Here is a 19,691-nt window from a genome sequence, read left to right on the forward strand (position 1 = left end):
AAAGTTTAAATAAGTCGGTTTCCTCTTATTAAAATTGCTATTAATACTTTCAATTTCTAGTACTTAAGCTTTATACTTTAAATTTTGTTAAACAACTTTATATTAGCATCGCCTAGTACATGTAATTTTATTTTCCTATTATGACGCATAATCTTACAATTTATTAATTTTACTATTTTAGAAAAATCTATTTAGTTTTCTACAAAAACTATTGAAAAGGGTTGATTGAAAAATTTTTAGTTAACAAAAATAAAATATACTGCAAAATGAATTGTTGTCTTAAATTTTTATATAAAGCTTAATTTAAAATTACAAACTTTTTCAAAAGTATACTTTTATTAGTTTAGTGAAATTCACAAAAACTAAACTATCAGTTAATTTATTATAGATTTAACTAATACAAATGAAAACAAGCTAAGTTTTTATCTAGCATCACACGACTAAGTAAAACAATAACCATCTGTAATTTATAATTTAGGAACAATTTTATTCCCCGATTGACCGAAGAATTGTTAATTTTCAAAATACTTTTAAAATCATATTGTAATTATTTTTTAATATATAAGTTTTTTCATGATAATCAGTTTTGATTTAGACTTTAATTAATTTATAGCTAGAAATTGGAATAGATTTAAACATTAAATAGTATTATTGTTTAACTTATATTATTTTAACAAAAAACTCGAATTTTCACACAATTATTACTTAATTTTGTTTATCTTAAGTATTTTTTTTTTGACTTTAAATTATTTATTCCAAACAAAATAATATTTCGTAAATCTTCTCAAAATTAATTATGAAAATACCATAAGTAATGTATGTATTTCGTTTACTTGTATAAAGAAATGCTTATAAATAACATATTAACTCTATTTTTCTTATGTGTTTGTTTGTGTATTCTATGTTACTCTAGTTATTTCTATTAGTTTTTAAAAAAATAAATATATGTGTTCAGTTAACGTTAAATACTTTAACAGTTTTTACTAAAACAAATAGATATGCAATTTATATTTATTGTAAGTAAAATTATCTCAACTTTTATTTTTTAAGTTAAGTTATACTTGAACTAAATCAGAATTATAGTTTGAGTTGTTTCCTTGAAATATACCTACTTATAGTATTAGTTTAAAAAATCAATTTTAAAGTAACATTTATTTTAAACAAACGCAGTAAACTGCATTTACATCTTAAAGTATAACCGTTTTATCCGGTCAACTAAAACAAAAATATAAACAAATTCATATCGATAGTTGAAGCAATTAGTTTTATTTTCAAAAACTTTAGCCTTAACCAGCTATTATAATGTTATAAATCAAAAGTTACAAAGATGTAAAATAACTTATTTTTATAGCATAAAGCTAGTAAAATTCTAACGCAAATACTAAGACTTTAAGTAAAATATGTTTTGTTAAGCTATGTTTCTATATTCATAACTGTCAATATCTAAAACTTGAACATAGAAGTTACGTTTGTAATTAGTTTTGTTTGTTATTTAATACTTTTAAGATCAAGGAAAAATAACTTCAACCAAAAACAAAATGAGACTTCATTGAAAATTAAACTAATTCTTGAGATGAAAAATATCAATTTATATAAATATCCATATAAAAAAAGTATTTAGATTCTTCGCATACTTATTTAACTATTTTTAGTAAAAAGATCAATTTGATTAGCATTAATGTTTACCCTTAAATGTGGCATATACCGAAAAGTGATATTGTTATATAATTAGTTCAAGTCATTTTTCGCTATGAAGTTTATTAAAAATAGTTGTTTTATTCTTAAAAGTTTTATCTAATGAAGGAATTAGTAAAATATATTAAAAAGAGTTTAGTTTGTGTCATTTGAGTGAATAAGTACTACATAAACATTATAACTGCAAAACCAAATGGACTAAAAAACTATATTCGAATTATTAATTTATTAATCACATAATTAGTTTTTTAATCATAGAGAGGATTAACAAATATAAAATGGGTTAAGGAAACAAAAAAATTTAAAATAAAAATTTATTTCGAACTTCTTCACTTTTTTTATGACTTTTTTTAAAAAGATTGAATAGATTTTCATTTTTGTTAAAACAAAGCTGACAATAAACTTTTTACTTATGCTGAGTTTTGAAACAATTGTTTATTCATGTATCTATATTTTTGAGTTCAAATGTGTTGTGACGTTATTTATTTATCCATCAAATATTCCCGTTCAGTTTTGATAATTAAAACAGCATATACAATAAATTGTCTAGAAACTAATTGAACGTAGTTTGAACTGCACAAGCGGTATTTATACGTTTATTGGTTTTCAGTAAGTTCAAATGTGAATAGATTAAAGTTCATATTTGTTTCGATAAGCTAACTAAAACTTGGAATATGACTTAGTATAAAAGCAGTCGTGATATATATCGTTATATTTAATTATTATTTCGTTTATGTTTGGTCGATAAAAAGGGAGTTTTTAACTTTTTTTGTTTAAAAAAGAATAAAACTTAAAACATATGTATTTTATGAAATAAGCAAACTGAAAATACTAAACATAATTTTTTTATCTGTAATAATATTTTGCAAAAATTATAAAACTATTTGGTTTGTAATAATCCTTTATTGGAGTTAAATCAATTAAAAGTAAAACTAAATAAACACGAGAAAAAAGATACTTAATCAAACTACAATAATAAAAATAAAAAAGTTATAGTAAGAATATTTTTTTTTTAATTTTGACAAATTACATTTTAACAAAAGACTAAATTTTGGCAGATATAAAATGTTTAAAACTAACTTACTAAACCAGTAAATTAAAATTATTTTTTTTGCAAGTAATCACTTAGTGACGTCATTAGAAAAATCCTGGAAACGTCCGCATTTAATTTATATATAAAAACAAATTCAACTTATAGCTTTTTGTGTACATGTCGTTAGACTCCTGTAAACATTTTTAAACTTAAACACTGGGGCAAACATTCTAAAAGTAAATATTTAAATCAATGGTAGTTTAATGATATTTAAAGAAATCGTGATTCAAAAAAGATTAAAGTTTTGTCAGACTCAAGTTTCAAACTCACATTTACTTGCATTAAGTTTTGGTTTTTTAACAAAATCAATCTGCAATTAAGTAGCTTCAAAGTTGTAACTATATACGTGATAAGTTCAATATTTTAAAAATTTAACCTCTTTTATAATAAAATTTTCTATTAGTATGTAAGATAGCATAAAAATTAATTGTGTGTAAATTATTTCGTGCATACAAAAACTTCATTCCTATTTTATGCATACAAAATTCCGGTTAAAGTTTAAGTTCTTAAAAGAGCTAAATAGAAATTTTTTGACTTATTTTTCTGAGATATGTTGATTTTAAATTGATATCATTTCTTGTTTGTGCTTTAATTTAAAATTAAGCATTCACAAATTTTATATGTATTACTTTTTGAATATTTAATTTTTTATTTTAAAAACCTAATTCAATAGCTCTCAATAGTTAATTTAATAAACCTAAAAATAGTTCATTTTCTTAGCTTTTTTTATTATTTTCTAATTTTTGAATAAAGTAAAATACTTAAAAATCCTTTTTTAATGTTTTTATATTACTGTAGTACATTAGTGACGTCCTTATCTAAAGTCGCAGATGTAGTCCACAACTTTCGTATACTTTTCAAGAACGTTTTGTATTTTTTTAGAAGTCTATTGACTATTTTTTACTGCAATAAGCGGTAACTAAGAATATTTAGAACAATTAAGATTAAAAAATGTCTATGACAAAGAATTCCCGAAGAAGCTTTAGAGTTACTAAAAAATATTAAAAATAGTTTTGACCATTTAAAGTAATCAAAAAATTGAAAATGCTCAAAATTTTGATGTTATGATAAATTTGAAAAATATTTTACATACAAATTAAAAGTACACTTAAACTTTAATATTATTTCTTTTTTGATTTCATAGACTTGACCAAAAAGCCCAAGTGAAGTGTTTTTTACTTAGTTAAGCTTAAAGAAAAGAAAGATATATATATTTTTGAAATACAGTAACATCTCGCTTATTTACGCACATTGTGTCTACAGGAAAAGTGCGAAAAGACACGAGAGATCGTAAAGATACTAGAGAAACCAAATATACTTACTATGATGACTGTTTTTTGATATCGCTTCTAGTTAAAAGCAGACTTAGTGCTTTCCCAGTTTTAACAACTTGTTTGCTTTATTTATAAATATAAAAACAAAAGATAAAACTTTACACCTACAAAAAATGAATTTAAATTTATATAAAATAATAATACTTGTAGAAAAATGTGACTTATTTGATACTTAACATTTATATTCTATTGTATTAAGCAAATTCAAATTATAATTCATCATTTGTTTATAATTAAGAAATGATGTGATATCTATATTAAAATTTGTTTGTATAGTCTTTTACAAAAAATGAACTTAGTCCTATAATGGATTTCTTCTTTTGAAAAAAAAAATAATAAGTTATTACAAAAATGTTTAATAAAAGTTGTTTATCTTACTACAACTTTATTTAATTTTACCTTTGCCAACATAAGGGTAAACTTAAATTTAATCTCTTATTATTAACGTATTTCTTATATACTGTTGTATAACTAAATATTCATCAATTAGTCAAGGAACATAAGTTTACAAAGTCTAAAAATATAGAAAGTTGAGTTAGCATTTAAAAACATTTTTAAAATTAAAAACATACAATAAACCTAATTTGTGCAATATTAAAAAATTAAAGTTTTTTTTAAATTAAATGAAATTTTTATTTTTTAAATTTTTAGAATTCTAAAATGCATAACTAAACGAGAGTGCCTAACGTCACGACTGCGTAAAGATGCGAGAGGTTACTATAAAATGTCTGCGTTTTATAAATAAAAGTTTAAATAAAATCATATAACTAACCGGTATAAAATTATAAACTCTTTGGTGAGCTTTGATTTCACAATAAAGAAATGATTCTACGAAAATGATTTTATTTGTCAAGAAATAAATATTTAAGTTTATATTACTTGATCCAAGCTAGCTCATAAAGTAGTTTTATAAATAGCTTTTAAAATTAATATAAAAGAAAGCGTTGAAGTACATAATAATAATGAAAACAAATAAATAAATGGTTTTAAGATCTCAATTAGTTTTTAAATTAAAGTATTCAATATTCTCATGATATTATTTCAGAATTAAGAATTTACAAAACTGAATTAAGCATACTTTTATTTTCTGCACTTTCCTAAGCACTTTAAAACAAAAATCCTAGTTTTACTTTAGTAGCTAGTAGTTTTAGATAACTTTGCAATAAAATAAACTACATGCTATTTAGAAAATTCAGTAGACTTTTTAGTCATTAACTTTAAAATTAGCTCTAAAAGTATATTTGACTATTTAGTTAACTTGATTCAATTTTTATCATTTCAAACCAAAATATGTTTAATTAAAAAAACTGTTTAGACAGATCTTAGTTGTTTAAACGGCCTACACAAGTCAAAACAGTAAAATCATACATAGTAAAAAAATTTAATACCTTATAATGACATATAAATTTTTATAAATAGCAAATATATAGTGAAATAAAAAAGTGTTCTAAGATAAGTTTAAAAAAAAAAAAATTAAGTTTTTTGGAATTTCATCATATTAAATTATCACTTATCTTTTTATATCCAAAACTTTTAGTACAAATATGAATTAGTTATAAAATACATTTATTTTAATTATCTAATAAAGAGTTCTTTATTTAAAATACATATTTCTAAGTACAAATACGGGAGATAACCTAAAAAGCTCTGTTAAAATCAAAACAAAATATTTTATACTAATTTTTTACACATAAACTTTTAATTATTTTTTTTTGTTTTATAAGAATAACAATTGAGAAAAAAATTAAAGCCGAGGTTCGTATATATGATAAAAGTAGAACATATCAATATTAATTTAAAGATGTACAAGACGCTCTTAAATATATGTAAATTAGGATGTCATAATTTGTTTTGGTAGTTTAGCATAACATTTTTAATTTATGAGAAAGTAAGTTTTTAAAGTCTATAAGATGTTATTTTTAAACGTTCTTTGAAGAGTTTATTTTAACTAAATTAATTTAACTAATAATATATTCAACTTAATAAAAGTTAAAAAAGCTTTTCTTGTTTTTATTATTGGTTTTGAGTATTAAACCCAGAAATTTGCAACATTTTTCTAAGTATCAGAATTAAAATATTTAGTATTTTAGTTATATTGGTTTTAATCTTTAGTGATCAATCGGATCCAAGACCATAATTTTTCCTGTTGGATCCTAAGTTTAAAAAAAAAATCAGATCCGACCGGACCTTACTTGAGATTTGACCGGAGCCAGATCCAGTTAATTTTGAAAGACTTTTTTCTGCAATAAGCTTTTTTCTGTTTTTTAAACTGAGATATTTATGCTTTGAATATTTAATATATATAATATTAGTCGAGCGAAACAGTCTAATTAAAGTTTATTTAATTCAATTATTTTTTGGAAGCATGTAGGTACATTTATCAATTAGAGTAAATTCTAACCTTGGTAGTCTTATAATCTAAAATTGAAATACGTTTGCATTTAATTTATATATAAAAACAAATTCAACTTATAGCTTTTTGTGTACATGTCGTTAGACTCCTGTAAACATTTTTAAACTTAAACACTGGGGCAAACATTCTAAAAGTAAATATTTAAATCAATGGTAGTTTAATGATATTTAAAGAAATCGTGATTCAAAAAAGATTAAAGTTTTGTCAGACTCAAGTTTCAAACTCACATTTACTTGCATTAAGTTTTGGTTTTTTAACAAAATCAATCTGCAATTAAGTAGCTTCAAAGTTGTAACTATATACGTGATAAGTTCAATATTTTAAAAATTTAACTTCTTTTATAATAAAAATTTTCTATTAGTATGTAAGATAGCATAAAAATTAATTGTGTGTAAATTATTTCGTGCATACAAAAACTTCATTCCTATTTTATGCATAAAAAATTCCGGTTAAAGTTTAAGTTCTTAAAAGAGCTAAATAGAAATTTTTTGACTTATTTTTCTGAGATATGTTGATTTTAAATTGATATCATTTCTTGTTTGTGCTTTAATTTAAAATTAAGCATTCACAAATTTTATATGTATTACTTTTTGAATATTTAATTTTTTATTTTAAAAACCTAATTCAATAGCTCTCAATAGTTAATTTAATAAACCTAAAAATAGTTCATTTTCTTAGCTTTTTTTATTATTTTCTAATTTTTGAATAAAGTAAAATACTTTAAAAATCCTTTTTTAATGTTTTTATATTACTGTAGTACATTAGTGACGTCCTTATCTAAAGTCGCAGATGTAGTCCACAACTTTCGTATACTTTTCAAGAACGTTTTGTATTTTTTTAGAAGTCTATTGACTATTTTTTACTGCAATAAGCGGTAACTAAGAATATTTAGAACAATTAAGATTAAAAAATGTCTATGACAAAGAATTCCCGAAGAAGCTTTAGAGTTACTAAAAAATATTAAAAATAGTTTTGACCATTTAAAGTAATCAAAAAATTGAAAATGCTCAAAATTTTGATGTTATGATAAATTTGAAAAATATTTTACATACAAATTAAAAGTACACTTAAACTTTAATATTATTTCTTTTTTGATTTCATAGACTTGACCAAAAAGCCCAAGTGAAGTGTTTTTTACTTAGTTAAGCTTAAAGAAAAGAAAGATATATATATTTTTGAAATACAGTAACATCTCGCTTATTTACGCACATTGTGTCTACAGGAAAAGTGCGAAAAGACACGAGAGATCGTAAAGATACTAGAGAAACCAAATATACTTACTATGATGACTGTTTTTTGATATCGCTTCTAGTTAAAAGCAGACTTAGTGCTTTCCCAGTTTTAACAATTTGTTTGCTTTATTTATAAATATAAAAACAAAAGATAAAACTTTACACCTACAAAAAATGAATTTAAATTTATATAAAATAATAATACTTGTAGAAAAATGTGACTTATTTGATACTTAACATTTATATTCTATTGTATTAAGCAAATTCAAATTATAATTCATCATTTGTTTATAATTAAGAAATGGTGTGATATCTATATTAAAACTTGTTTGTATAGTCTTTTACAAAAATAATTTTAGTCCTAAAATGGATTTCTTCTTTTGAAAAAAAAAAAAAAAGATATTAGAAAAATGTTTAATAAAAGTTGTTTATCTTACTACAACTTTATTTAATTTTACCTTTGCCAACATAAGGGTAAACTTAAATTTAATCTTTTATTATTAACGTATTTCTTATATACTGTTGTATAACTAAATGTTCATCAATTAGTCAAGGAACATAAGTTTACATAGTCTAAAAATATAGAAAGTTAAGTTAGCATTTAAAAACATTTTTTAAATTAAAAACATACAATAAACCTAATTTGTGCAATATTAAAAATATAGTTTTTTTAATTAAAAGAAATTTTTATTTTTAAAATTTTTAAAAATCTGAAATGCGTAACTAAACGACAATGCGTAACGTCACAAGTGCGTAAAGATGCGAGAGGTTACTATAAAATATCTGCGTTTTATAAATAAAAGTTTAAATAAAATCATATAACTAACCGGTATAAAATTATAAACTCTTTGGTGAGCTTTAATTTCACAATAAAGAAATGATTCTACAAAAATGATTTTATATGTCAAAAAATAAATATTTAAGTTTATATTACTTGATCTAAGCTAGCTCTTAAATTAGTTTTGTAAATACCTTTTAAAATTAATTTAAAAGAAAGCGTTGAAGTACATAATAATAATGAAAACAAATAAATAAATGGTTTTAAGATCTCAATTAGTTTATAATCTAAAGTATTCAATATTCTCATGATATTATTTCAGAATTAAGAATTTGCAAAACTGAATTAAGCATACTTTTATTTTCTGCACTTTCCAAACATTTTAAAACAAGAATTCTAGTTTTACTTTAGTAATTAGTAGCTTTTAGATAACTTTGCAATAAAACAAACTACATGCTATTTCGAAAATTCAGTAGATTGTTTTAGTCATTAACTACAAAATTAGCTCTAGAAATATATTTGACTATTTAATTAACTTGATTTAATTGTTATCATTTCAAACAAAAATATGTTATATTAAAAAAAAATGTTTAGTCAGATCTCAGTAGTTTAAACGGCCTACACAAGTCGAAACAGTATAATCATACATAGTAAATAAAGTTAATACCTTATAATGACATATAAATTTTTATAAATAGCAAATATATAGTGAAATAATAAAGTGTTCTAAGATAAGTTAAAAAAAAAATTTTTTAATTTTTTTGGATTTTCATCATATTAAATTATCAGTTATCTTTTTATATCCAAAACTTTTAGTACAAATATGAATTACTTATATAATACATTTATTTTAATTACTTATAAAGATTTCTTTATTTAAAATACATATTTCTAAATACAAATACGGGAGATAACCTAAAAAGCTCTGTTAAAATTCAAAACAAAATATTTCATACTAATTTTTTTACACATAAATTTTTAATTAATTTTTTTGGCTTATAAGAATAAAAATTGAGTAAAAAATTAAAGCCGAGGTGTGTATATATGATAAAAGTAGAAAATATCAATATTAATTTAAAGATGTACAAGACGCTGTTGAATATATGTAAATTAGGATGTCATAATTTGTTTTGGTAGTTTAGCATAACATTTTTAATTTATGAGAAAGTAAGTTTTTAAAGTCTATAAGATGTTATTTTAAACGTTCTTTAAAGAGTTTATTTAAACTAAATTAGTTTAACTAATAATGCATTTCAACTAAACAAAAGTTAAAAAAAGCTTTAATAGTTTTTATTATTGGTTTTGAGAATTAAACCCAGAAATTTGCAACATTTTTCTAAGTATCAGAATTAAAATATTTAGTATTTAATTTATATTGGTTTTAATCTTTAGTGATCAATCGGATCCAATACCATAATTTTTCCTGTTGGATCCTAAGTTTAAAAAAAAATCAGATCCGACCGGACCTTACTTGTGATTTGACCGGAGCCAGATCCAGTTAATTTTGAAAGACTTTTTTCTACAGTAACCTTTTCCTGTTTTTTAAACTGAGATATTTATGCTTTGAATATTTAATATATTTAATATTAAACGAGCGAAACAGTCTAATTAAAGTTTATTTAATTCAATTATTTTTTGGAAGCATGTAGGTACATTTATCAATTAGAGTAAATTCTAACCTTGGTAGTCTTATAATCTAAAATTGAATACTTAAAACTTTGATAAAGAAGATTAACTAATGAACTGTATTAAGATACATTTACCTACGACGTATGGATTTTGGTACACTTGTTTTATTAGTACTATCCATTTTAACTAATTCCTACCTTATTTAATTGTTATCTTAAAAACACTAAATTCCACTTGAGACTACTTTTTATAATCAGACAAGACAATTTGGATTGATGAATCTTATACTAACTTAATAACCTATAAACAATACAAGCAATAAAATAAATATTAATATGATAAACAGTTCAAGAACTGGTAGCTATTTGAATCTATATCAAAAGACTTAAACAATAAACAAAAATTATATAAAACTTTAAGTAAGCATTAAACTGTAGAAATTTTAATAAACTATTAATCATGTAAATCTGGCTTAAATATTTGAGCAATTAAACACCAGTTGAAATATTAACTTTTTAAACAAACAATACTTACAATAAAAACATACAATAAGTTCAAGATAAGATCTTATCTTGAGGTCTGTCACACAGCTGCACACAAAACTAACTATTTTTAGAACAAGCTGTTTTTTGTCTGGCTCGTGCATTCGACCGTATCAAGCTCTAAATACTCTATTGAGCTCACGTTCAAACAATGACAATGCAAGGAATTTTGCAGCAGCTCATGACGTACCGGTAAATGTTTAATTTTAGATGCAAGTTAAATGCTTTTAACGATTTTCATGTTAAATATCTGAAGTGAAATATATTATTTCATAAAATTTATTTAAATTGTTTATTATAAGTCCACCAAATAGTATAAAAACGTTTAGAAATAACAGTCTAACTAGCTTTTATTAATGAATTTTTTATTATTAGTTAGAACAAAAGTTTTCTAAAGTAACTCGATTAAGCTAATAATTTAGATCACTTTAGTTTTAAAATCAGCAAAAAAATATTTTTAAATTATTTAAAACTGGCACTAGTCATCACATTCAACTTAAGATATAAATAAGAACACTTTGAACAAAGCTTTATTACTTCTATCTACATAGAACTTCTTTTTATACTTTAATATGCCCTTTTTAACTAGACTAATAAATTATTTTGCTTCACACTCGGTCGCTAACTTTACTTTTATTTTGTTTTATATTTTTACCATTTTTATTTTTTTTACTCTCATACAAAAATGTCCCTTTGTGCAAAAGTTGATTCTCAGTGTAAAAGTTTCTTCGTGCATATTTTAGACGTACTGGCTTGAATAGCTAAAATGTATAGCATACAGTTATATTATACAGAAACAAGAACACAGAAGCAATCGTTCAATAATGAATCAAATAATAACTTAATTCATATAAAATTTAGCAAAAAAAATTTTGAAATAGATGCTTACAAAGACTGCAAAATACAAATCTTTTTTATTATCAACTTTGATTTATAACTAATAAAGTGAATAAAAACAGTAATAATTTTTATTGTTTTTTATTTTTGCTAGTTATCTACAGATAAACAAAATTTTAAACTCTATGAAGTTTAAAACAAGTTGCATTAAGAAAATCTTTATAACTATGTTGACTTTTTACACATAATTTTAAAAAATACTTAATTTATTTTAAGAGTTAAACTATTAAAATTATACATAAAATTTCATAGAGAATTACATATGACAAATAACTCAAGTTTTTATCTTTAATTTTTCATTACCTTAGCAACTCAACATAATAACTAGCATTTAGAAACAAATGTTTGATTTTAAGAAATTAAATTAAATTGTGATTAACGTTTGTTTGATAAATAGTAACAATTTGATAACAATCCAACTTACATATTTTAAAATAAGTTTTCTTGTGACGTAGTATGTGAAAACCCCAAACTGTCGCATCAACTTTTAGAAAAAAAAATCAGTTTGATTTAATGACTAAACGCTAAATTAATAAAATTTACCAATTTTAAACCCGTACAAATTCGGGTTACACAACTGCAATCTTTATTAAGAACAATACTTTACAGAGACTAGAATTGATTGTATAAAATTGTTAAAAGCTTATAAAGACTAATATTATAGCAGCTAATATTTGTTTATAGTAAAATGAATAAAAAAATTAAAATGAAAAATAAGTAAAAAAATAATTGTTAAACTTAAAGTCTATCAAATCTTATTCGCAGATCTTTTTTCATTATCATTAACAAATACAAATGATATATACTTAGAAAAAATAATTAAAGCTTATCATACTGTTTTTTGTTTAATTTAAAATTATCTATCTGAAAATATTTAAAAGAATTCGAACAACCTTTTTGTTGTTATTACTTGTTTTATTAATTTATGCATGTATAAAGTATGTTTGTCAAAGTAATTTAACATTATTATACCACAACTAATACGAAATACCTGTAGAGTTTTTATTGTGGTCAAAATAAAAATCTTAGTTATTATTAATCTACAAAGTTTATAGCAGAAAAAAGAATTGTCAATTAGTAATCACAACTTTTTAAAAAAAATAAACAATAAATATTTTTAAATTTAGTTGTATAATAGAATATATAACTTATTTATTTTTAAAAGATAGTTATGTTACTTTTGACTTATAAAAACATATAATTTTTAATGATATTACTCTTATTTTTCTTCATATTAACTTTTTTTTTTTGTGCAATTTTTAGTCTAAAAAAAAAGTAAATTATTAAAATTTTTAATAAGATATTTAAATAAAATGCTCTGTATGTCTTTTTTAAGTCGTAACAAATAAATGCAAATAGTTTATATAATATGCATGTTTACATGGTAGTTTGAGATTATAACCTTAAAACTAAGTTTTATCTTGAAGTCAGAAGTTTAATGCTTTACACTACCCGACTAAAACTTAAACAACTTGATTGAAAAAGATGGTCTTAGTGAAAAAATTAAACTTAAAAATATTCAAAATAAACCAAGTGTTTATGAAATTGATTGCGACAATTTAGATTGAGTTATTGATTTTTGTTTTACACGAATACTCAATCAACAAAATCAAAAGTAATTTTTTTATGAAACTGCTATAAATTTTAATAATTCACTTTTTTTTTTGTTTAAATTTATCTTATTTTTAAGTCTAACAGTCTCTTAAATTTTGTTTAGCCTTGTTTTTACTAATAGTTTACTGAAAAACACAATAATTGAAATATTTTATTTCAATTTATAATTTTAAACAATAGTTTTGAGTAGTAGTTTTTATGTTAAGTTGCCCGAAATTTCGGGTTATAAGATTGTTACTGAACGTGTTTCAACAATAATTGTAGTAAAATATTACAAATTGATAATGTTTATAAAGTTTAATTTATTGCAAATGTATTTAAGTTTTGTTTTTAGTCACTTAATGAGTATAGGCAACCAGTTCTGCGTGCGTTTTTAATAAAGTAATTTAGTCAATTTTTAAGGTGTAATAGGTTTCATTAGTGTTATTTTAAACAAATAATTTTGAGCTAAATAATTTTTTAAGCATATTTAACTACTTTTTATTGCTAATTTAAAGAAAAAACGCACAAACTAAACTTATTTACTGAGAAAAAATGTCATTAATTTTCATCTTAAAGTAGTAATTTTAGTTTTTTTTTCCTGAAACTTCAGGTTCAAAAAATCAAGTAGAGATGGTTATTCAGGATAAGTCTTTAAAATTGAGAATGTTTATAAAGCGAACTTTGCTGCAAACGTTTGTGTGATTTCTAATAACGTCACTGAGAGAATTTATGAAATCAGTTTTGTTCGCATTTCAAATACATCAACGATTAGCTGTAACTAATAATTTTTTAAATTTGCTTGCATTAAGTTTTTGTTTTAATAACACAACGGCCAAAACTGTAATGAGTTTTGAACAAAGATTTATACGTCAAAAAATTAAAAAAATTAGTCATCGTTTTAAATTAATTTCTAGAATGTAAAAACTTACAAAGTTAGTATATACATGAAATCAGTTTACATAATATTGTAAGCTTTTGCTTGTTGTTGCTTATTGTTAATAGTTTATATCAATTGAATGTTTGATCACAAATGTAATGAAAAGTTTAATTTTTTACGTTTGAAAAGTAAACGTTTTTTTACTGATATTATATATACTTTAATTGACTAAATAATACTTTTAAAAAATATGTAGTATGATTTTAATTTCACAATGCATCAATCGCTTTATTTAAGTTCTAACGTCATAAATGACTCAGATTAATATAAAAGAAAACATATTCAAAGCAAAAGTATTTAACTTTTAAATATAAACTTGTAAAATATTGACAAATGTTTAATTAAATAAGTTGTTTGGGTATCTCAGTACTTTTTGTTTTGATTTAACAACTTTAAATTTACCTCTGATTTTTTTGTTCTGTTGTTAATTTTTTTAAGTTAAATAATTCTATTTTCGAAATTAATCTATATGTGAAAATAAAAGATAGTTTTTTTTTGTAAAATCTTCTTAACTTTTTGAATAAATAATATCAATTTCAAAAGTGGTTGACATACAGATTTTCTTTTTTAATTGAAAATAAATAAAGAGAAAAGTTAAGTATCTAAAAATATTCATTATTTTGCCTTAAAAAAGTAATTACAATTGAAATAAAAAATTAAAAAACATAAACAATTTCTTAAAGTTTAAAACTAAGTTAACATATAAATTTAAAAATAGATAGCATTAATTATTCAGGTAAGTTTTGTCGTAAAAATATAATGCTGAACCTATTTTAATAAAAGTCTGTCTCTATAAGTTGTTATTAATCATTTAATTTACTTTAAAATTTAATTACGAGTAAGTTTTGATATTTTAAATAAATAAGTATTCGTTCTTTTTATCAAATTTTAGTGAATATAAGTTTTTGTAATGTTTAAAAATTTAGTTTAAAGATCTAGTCACTTGCTAAATACTTTAATAATATGTACTTTATTTATAAAATTTTCTATTTTAAGTACTACTAAAGATGTTTTTACTAAGGATATAAATTTTTAAAACGGGATTACAATTGAAAATTTAAAGTTTTTAAATATAACAAAATTAATTAAAATGCTTGCTTTCAATGAAAGGTTTAATTAAATTTTTTGAAATGTGATGCATTTCGTTTATTTCTAGGTTTTTTAGCGAGATTTTTAAACACCAGAGTTTTATAATTGTAACAAATTTTATAAAAGCATTTAAGACATTTGAAGTTTTAGCAATTAAATTTAAACTTTTATCAATAATTTTTTTTTAATTAGTTTTTCAACATTATGCATTATATATCCACCATGTTGTCACAAATTTAAAACACAAAAGTTTCAATACAAAATGAGAATAATTATATATTGGTTACTAAAGTTTGTCTTTTCCACTATTGGGTTTTTTAACGGCCTAAACAGGCTGAAATTTTTTATTCAATACTATATAAGTTTTATACTTGGTTACTGAAAGTTTTTAACCAATGTACAAAATTAAAGATTTAAAAACTTATTTCGAAAAGAATTATTTAAAAAATAAACTAAGTAAGTTATAGTCTAAAAAAAATTATAGTTTTGATATAAATACTAATATTAATACTTTTTTAATTTAACTAATAGAAGCTGTATAAAAATGAACATAAACAGAATACGTGGATTGTATACTACGTTCTAGATAAATACTTTATTTTATAAACACATAACCAGTTGTTTGAAAATTCTTATATTAAACAAAACCAGCTAGAAAATTATAATTCTTAATAACAATATAATCGTAGTGACGTCATTATTTCCAAAAAGTTTTAAAATCCAGAATCTCATGCTTACCATCTTTGCATAATTTTGCTACAAATACTGTTTTAAATGTGTTTTTAGATGCTTGATTATAATTTAAATCGTGATAAGCGGTATATATAAAAATCAAAAGTTATTTATTAAAAAAAGAGTAATCAATTATAGGTTGTAACCATAATGTAGAATTGAGTTAACATACATTTAGATTTAAAAAATATAAAGTAATTGAATTATAAACAAATAGCACAGAACAATATTTTTGCAAATTTTTTAAACAGTAATTATAATTGTTTTTTGCGTCTATTTATACGTTTAGTTATGTTAATTAAACTTAGTTGACTTTGGATGATTTTCAATAGTAACTAAATCTAGTTATTAGTTTTCTATGTTAGTTAGATTTTTAGTAAAATGAGTTATTAAACAACTAGAAAATTCTTATTTTAAAATAAATGCATAGTTTAAGGGGAGTTTTTGTAAAATTATTGATAAGTTAAGTAATATTTTTCAAATTTATGTTTTGTTAATGATTTAATTTAAAATAATTAAAAATTATCTATTTAAGATACTTTAATGTCTACCTAAATGACTAAGAAGTAGTGAAACACTAATATCATTTGATCATATTTATAGCCCTAAAATATGAAAAATTTTCATAAAAATTACTATTTGTTTTTTAAAAAATACCTATAGGTATGGTTGAGCCATATTGATACACAAAAACATCACGGTTTATGTGTGTAAGACTTCCTATTTTTAAATAAATGATTAATCTATATTTCAAAGGATTCAATTGTATCACTCGGTTATTTTAGTTTTTATTTATATCATTGAGTTGTTTTACACAGGAAACAATAACTACATTACAATGACAATCATGAATATTGTTGAATAAGTTAAATGATATGTAGAAAATACTTTTTAGCTTATTTTTACAAATAATAATCATTTTAATGTAAGCTTCACGTTTCTTTATAACTAAAATCAATATTATTTGACATATCAAGCAAAATTATGGATATAGTAGTTAAACTTAATTCTTAGCTAAATGATATTCAGTCAAAGTTTTATTTAAATATTTTGTATATTCTTCCTCAGGTTGCTCATTATACAGTTATATAATTTTATAATATTTAAATACTTTTTCATTAGTTTCATATAATTCTGAACTTATGCAATAAAATTATAAAGAATATAATTACCTTTAGTTATTAATGGAATGTATTTTTTAAAGATTTATTATGCCAAATACATAACAAAATATAAAAGTTTGATATATGTTTAAATAGACTTAATAGTAATGAAGATTAAACATTGAATTTTTTATAATTAATATTATGTTTCTTTCAAATGCTATACTACATTTAAAAAATTGTATTAAACTACTTTTTCTATATTTAATTTATTATAGCTTTTTTACTTCGTTTAATCTAAATGTATGATATAAAACCGCTTTTTTGCAGTACAAACTTCGAGGAAATGATCTGTGGAATAAAAAAGATTTTTTTTTCATTATATTTTATTCACTTAGACTTTATATTGTGGTATTTCAATGCATAGTTTTAATTAAGTTATATACTTGTTTTAATAAATGAAACATAGTATAAACTTATTTATATCGGCTAAATAATAAAATGTTAAAAAACAAATTATAGATTTATTTTCAATGATTGTTAAAGGTTAGGTTGTTTTTAGACTGAAATATTTTATACATCCAAACATTAATGTTTGTCGTTATTGGTTATTAATCTTGTTATAGTATTTTTAAATATATTATGAACTTATTTAAAAACTCTAAATGAATATAGAAAATATTAAAAAAAAAAATTGCGCTATATATTTTTTCGTCATACGAGAGTCTAGGCTTGTACTACGATATTTGCTTATGTTTTGTTTTCTATTTGGAATCACTTAAGCTAGTTTAGTAATTAAAGTAAAAACAAAAAAAAAACTGGTTTATATACTAAATATATATAACAAATTTTTTGATCATGATTATTCAAATTGTGTTCGAATTAAAAACTAGTTTAGGGTTTTTATATTTAACTTTTTTTTAATTACTTTAATTCTTTAAGACTTTTAAACGGAAAAAATGTTAAAAAAATTTTAAGCTAATAAATTTCAATTATACTTGAAAGAAGTATAACGATGAGTATACATATTGAAAAAGTAATTTTGATATTGAATTAAATGTCTTCGTTTTTATGTTGTTTTAAAACTTTAACAATGTTTATTAGTACTATCTTTTAACTAAAACAAGTATAAAATTTATAATAGAAAGGCAATATAATTTTTGTAGAGAAATTCGTTTATGCTAGTTTAATAAGAACTTGCTATTTCTAGTGCTTTGTTATAAAATTAAAATAATGTTATCTATTATTATAAAGTGTTTAACCAATACTTTTACATATTTGTCTTCATATGTATACACAAATGAGTGAAAATTTTACTAAGTTTTAAAGAATGTTATACTAAGTTAAACTAATTAAACAAAACATTTCGGTAGATATGTTTCTTTTAACAATAAAAATGTTTGTAATAAAATAGAGAGTTGTACATAAATTCACATTTGTTCATATAAAAATTCTTAAATAATGCTAGAAAAAATTTTAAGCACAAAACAAAACTCAATAAAGGTGTGAAAATATGAGAGAATTTTATCATCAGAATTGCATCATAAATAACGCGCTGTAATATTATTAAGTCACAGAGTTTTCAAAATAAGCTCTAATTTCACAGATAGCAGGCTCTGTACCTGACAACTGGTGTTTAAAGGTGCAAAATCTGTTACATGTTAACCACATTCATCAATTATATTTGAAAAAAAAAACTAATAAAATCAAATTTGTTATTTAGTGTAGGAAAAGCTAAAAGTTTTAATCAGATAGTTGATAAATCTCATAATTGTTTTGAAAAAATGTATATTAAGTACTATCAAAAATAAACATTTGTTCAAGAATACATAAAAAGGATATACATATAAAAGTTATCTCATAATTTTAGATTAGTTAACAAAAAATTATTAAATATTATTATTTTTTTTTATTAACATGTGTTGTTTAGTAATATTTTATTTAGGTTTTATATAAAGTTTAGAATTCAAGTTGACAGAAAATTATGACTTTTATTATTATACTTTAAATTTATAAAAATATATTTTTTAATTTAAATGTTTTATGAAGTTTTTGAGTTCTTTATTATGTGATCTATAGTAATAAGTAACTTAGTTTAAAAAGTTGTATGTTTTAGATCAGGTAACGAGGATCTGCGACTTTCGGGCAATGCGACCTGTAAGCGTGTTTCCGAAAATAAAAGATGGAGTTTACACTAGATATTCTAATGTCCGAAGTGAAAAGCAAACTAAAAGGTGTTCGAAAGACTTTTACGAAGATTTAAATCTTTAACTGGATTTTATGTTGATAAATGAATATAGAGGTTTTAATTTTTGAAAAATAAACCCGACCACCAAACGATCGACCCTTGATCTAGTATTAAACATTTACTACATACTGTAACACCAGACTTAGTAATATCATAGTATTTTAGCTCAAATTTTCTGTATTAGGGTTTAAACTATTATGTCAACTACTATAAATCTTACTGCCTTTGATTTTTAAACACGTAACACATTAATTTTTATTAGTTATGTGCTGCATATATAAACAAGGAACTTTCTTAAACTTAATTTTTGCAAACACTTTTACTCATTTTCTCTTTTTAGTGACTTTTTTATCATTAATTACCTGTAATATTA

General features: G+C 21.8%; 1 protein-coding gene across 1 annotated transcript in view; it reads left to right on the forward strand.

Annotated features, from left to right (window-relative positions):
• The window catches only part of LOC145829040 (uncharacterized), a 37,594-nt gene that overhangs the window by 1,190 nt on the left and 16,713 nt on the right, over positions 1-19,691 (forward strand). The gene's annotated exons all lie outside the window — the stretch shown is intronic.

Source organism: Thalia democratica, chromosome 2, assembly GCF_965202585.1.
Source record: "Thalia democratica chromosome 2, ktThaDemo2.hap1.1, whole genome shotgun sequence".
Taxonomy (NCBI): domain Eukaryota; kingdom Metazoa; phylum Chordata; class Thaliacea; order Salpida; family Salpidae; genus Thalia; species Thalia democratica.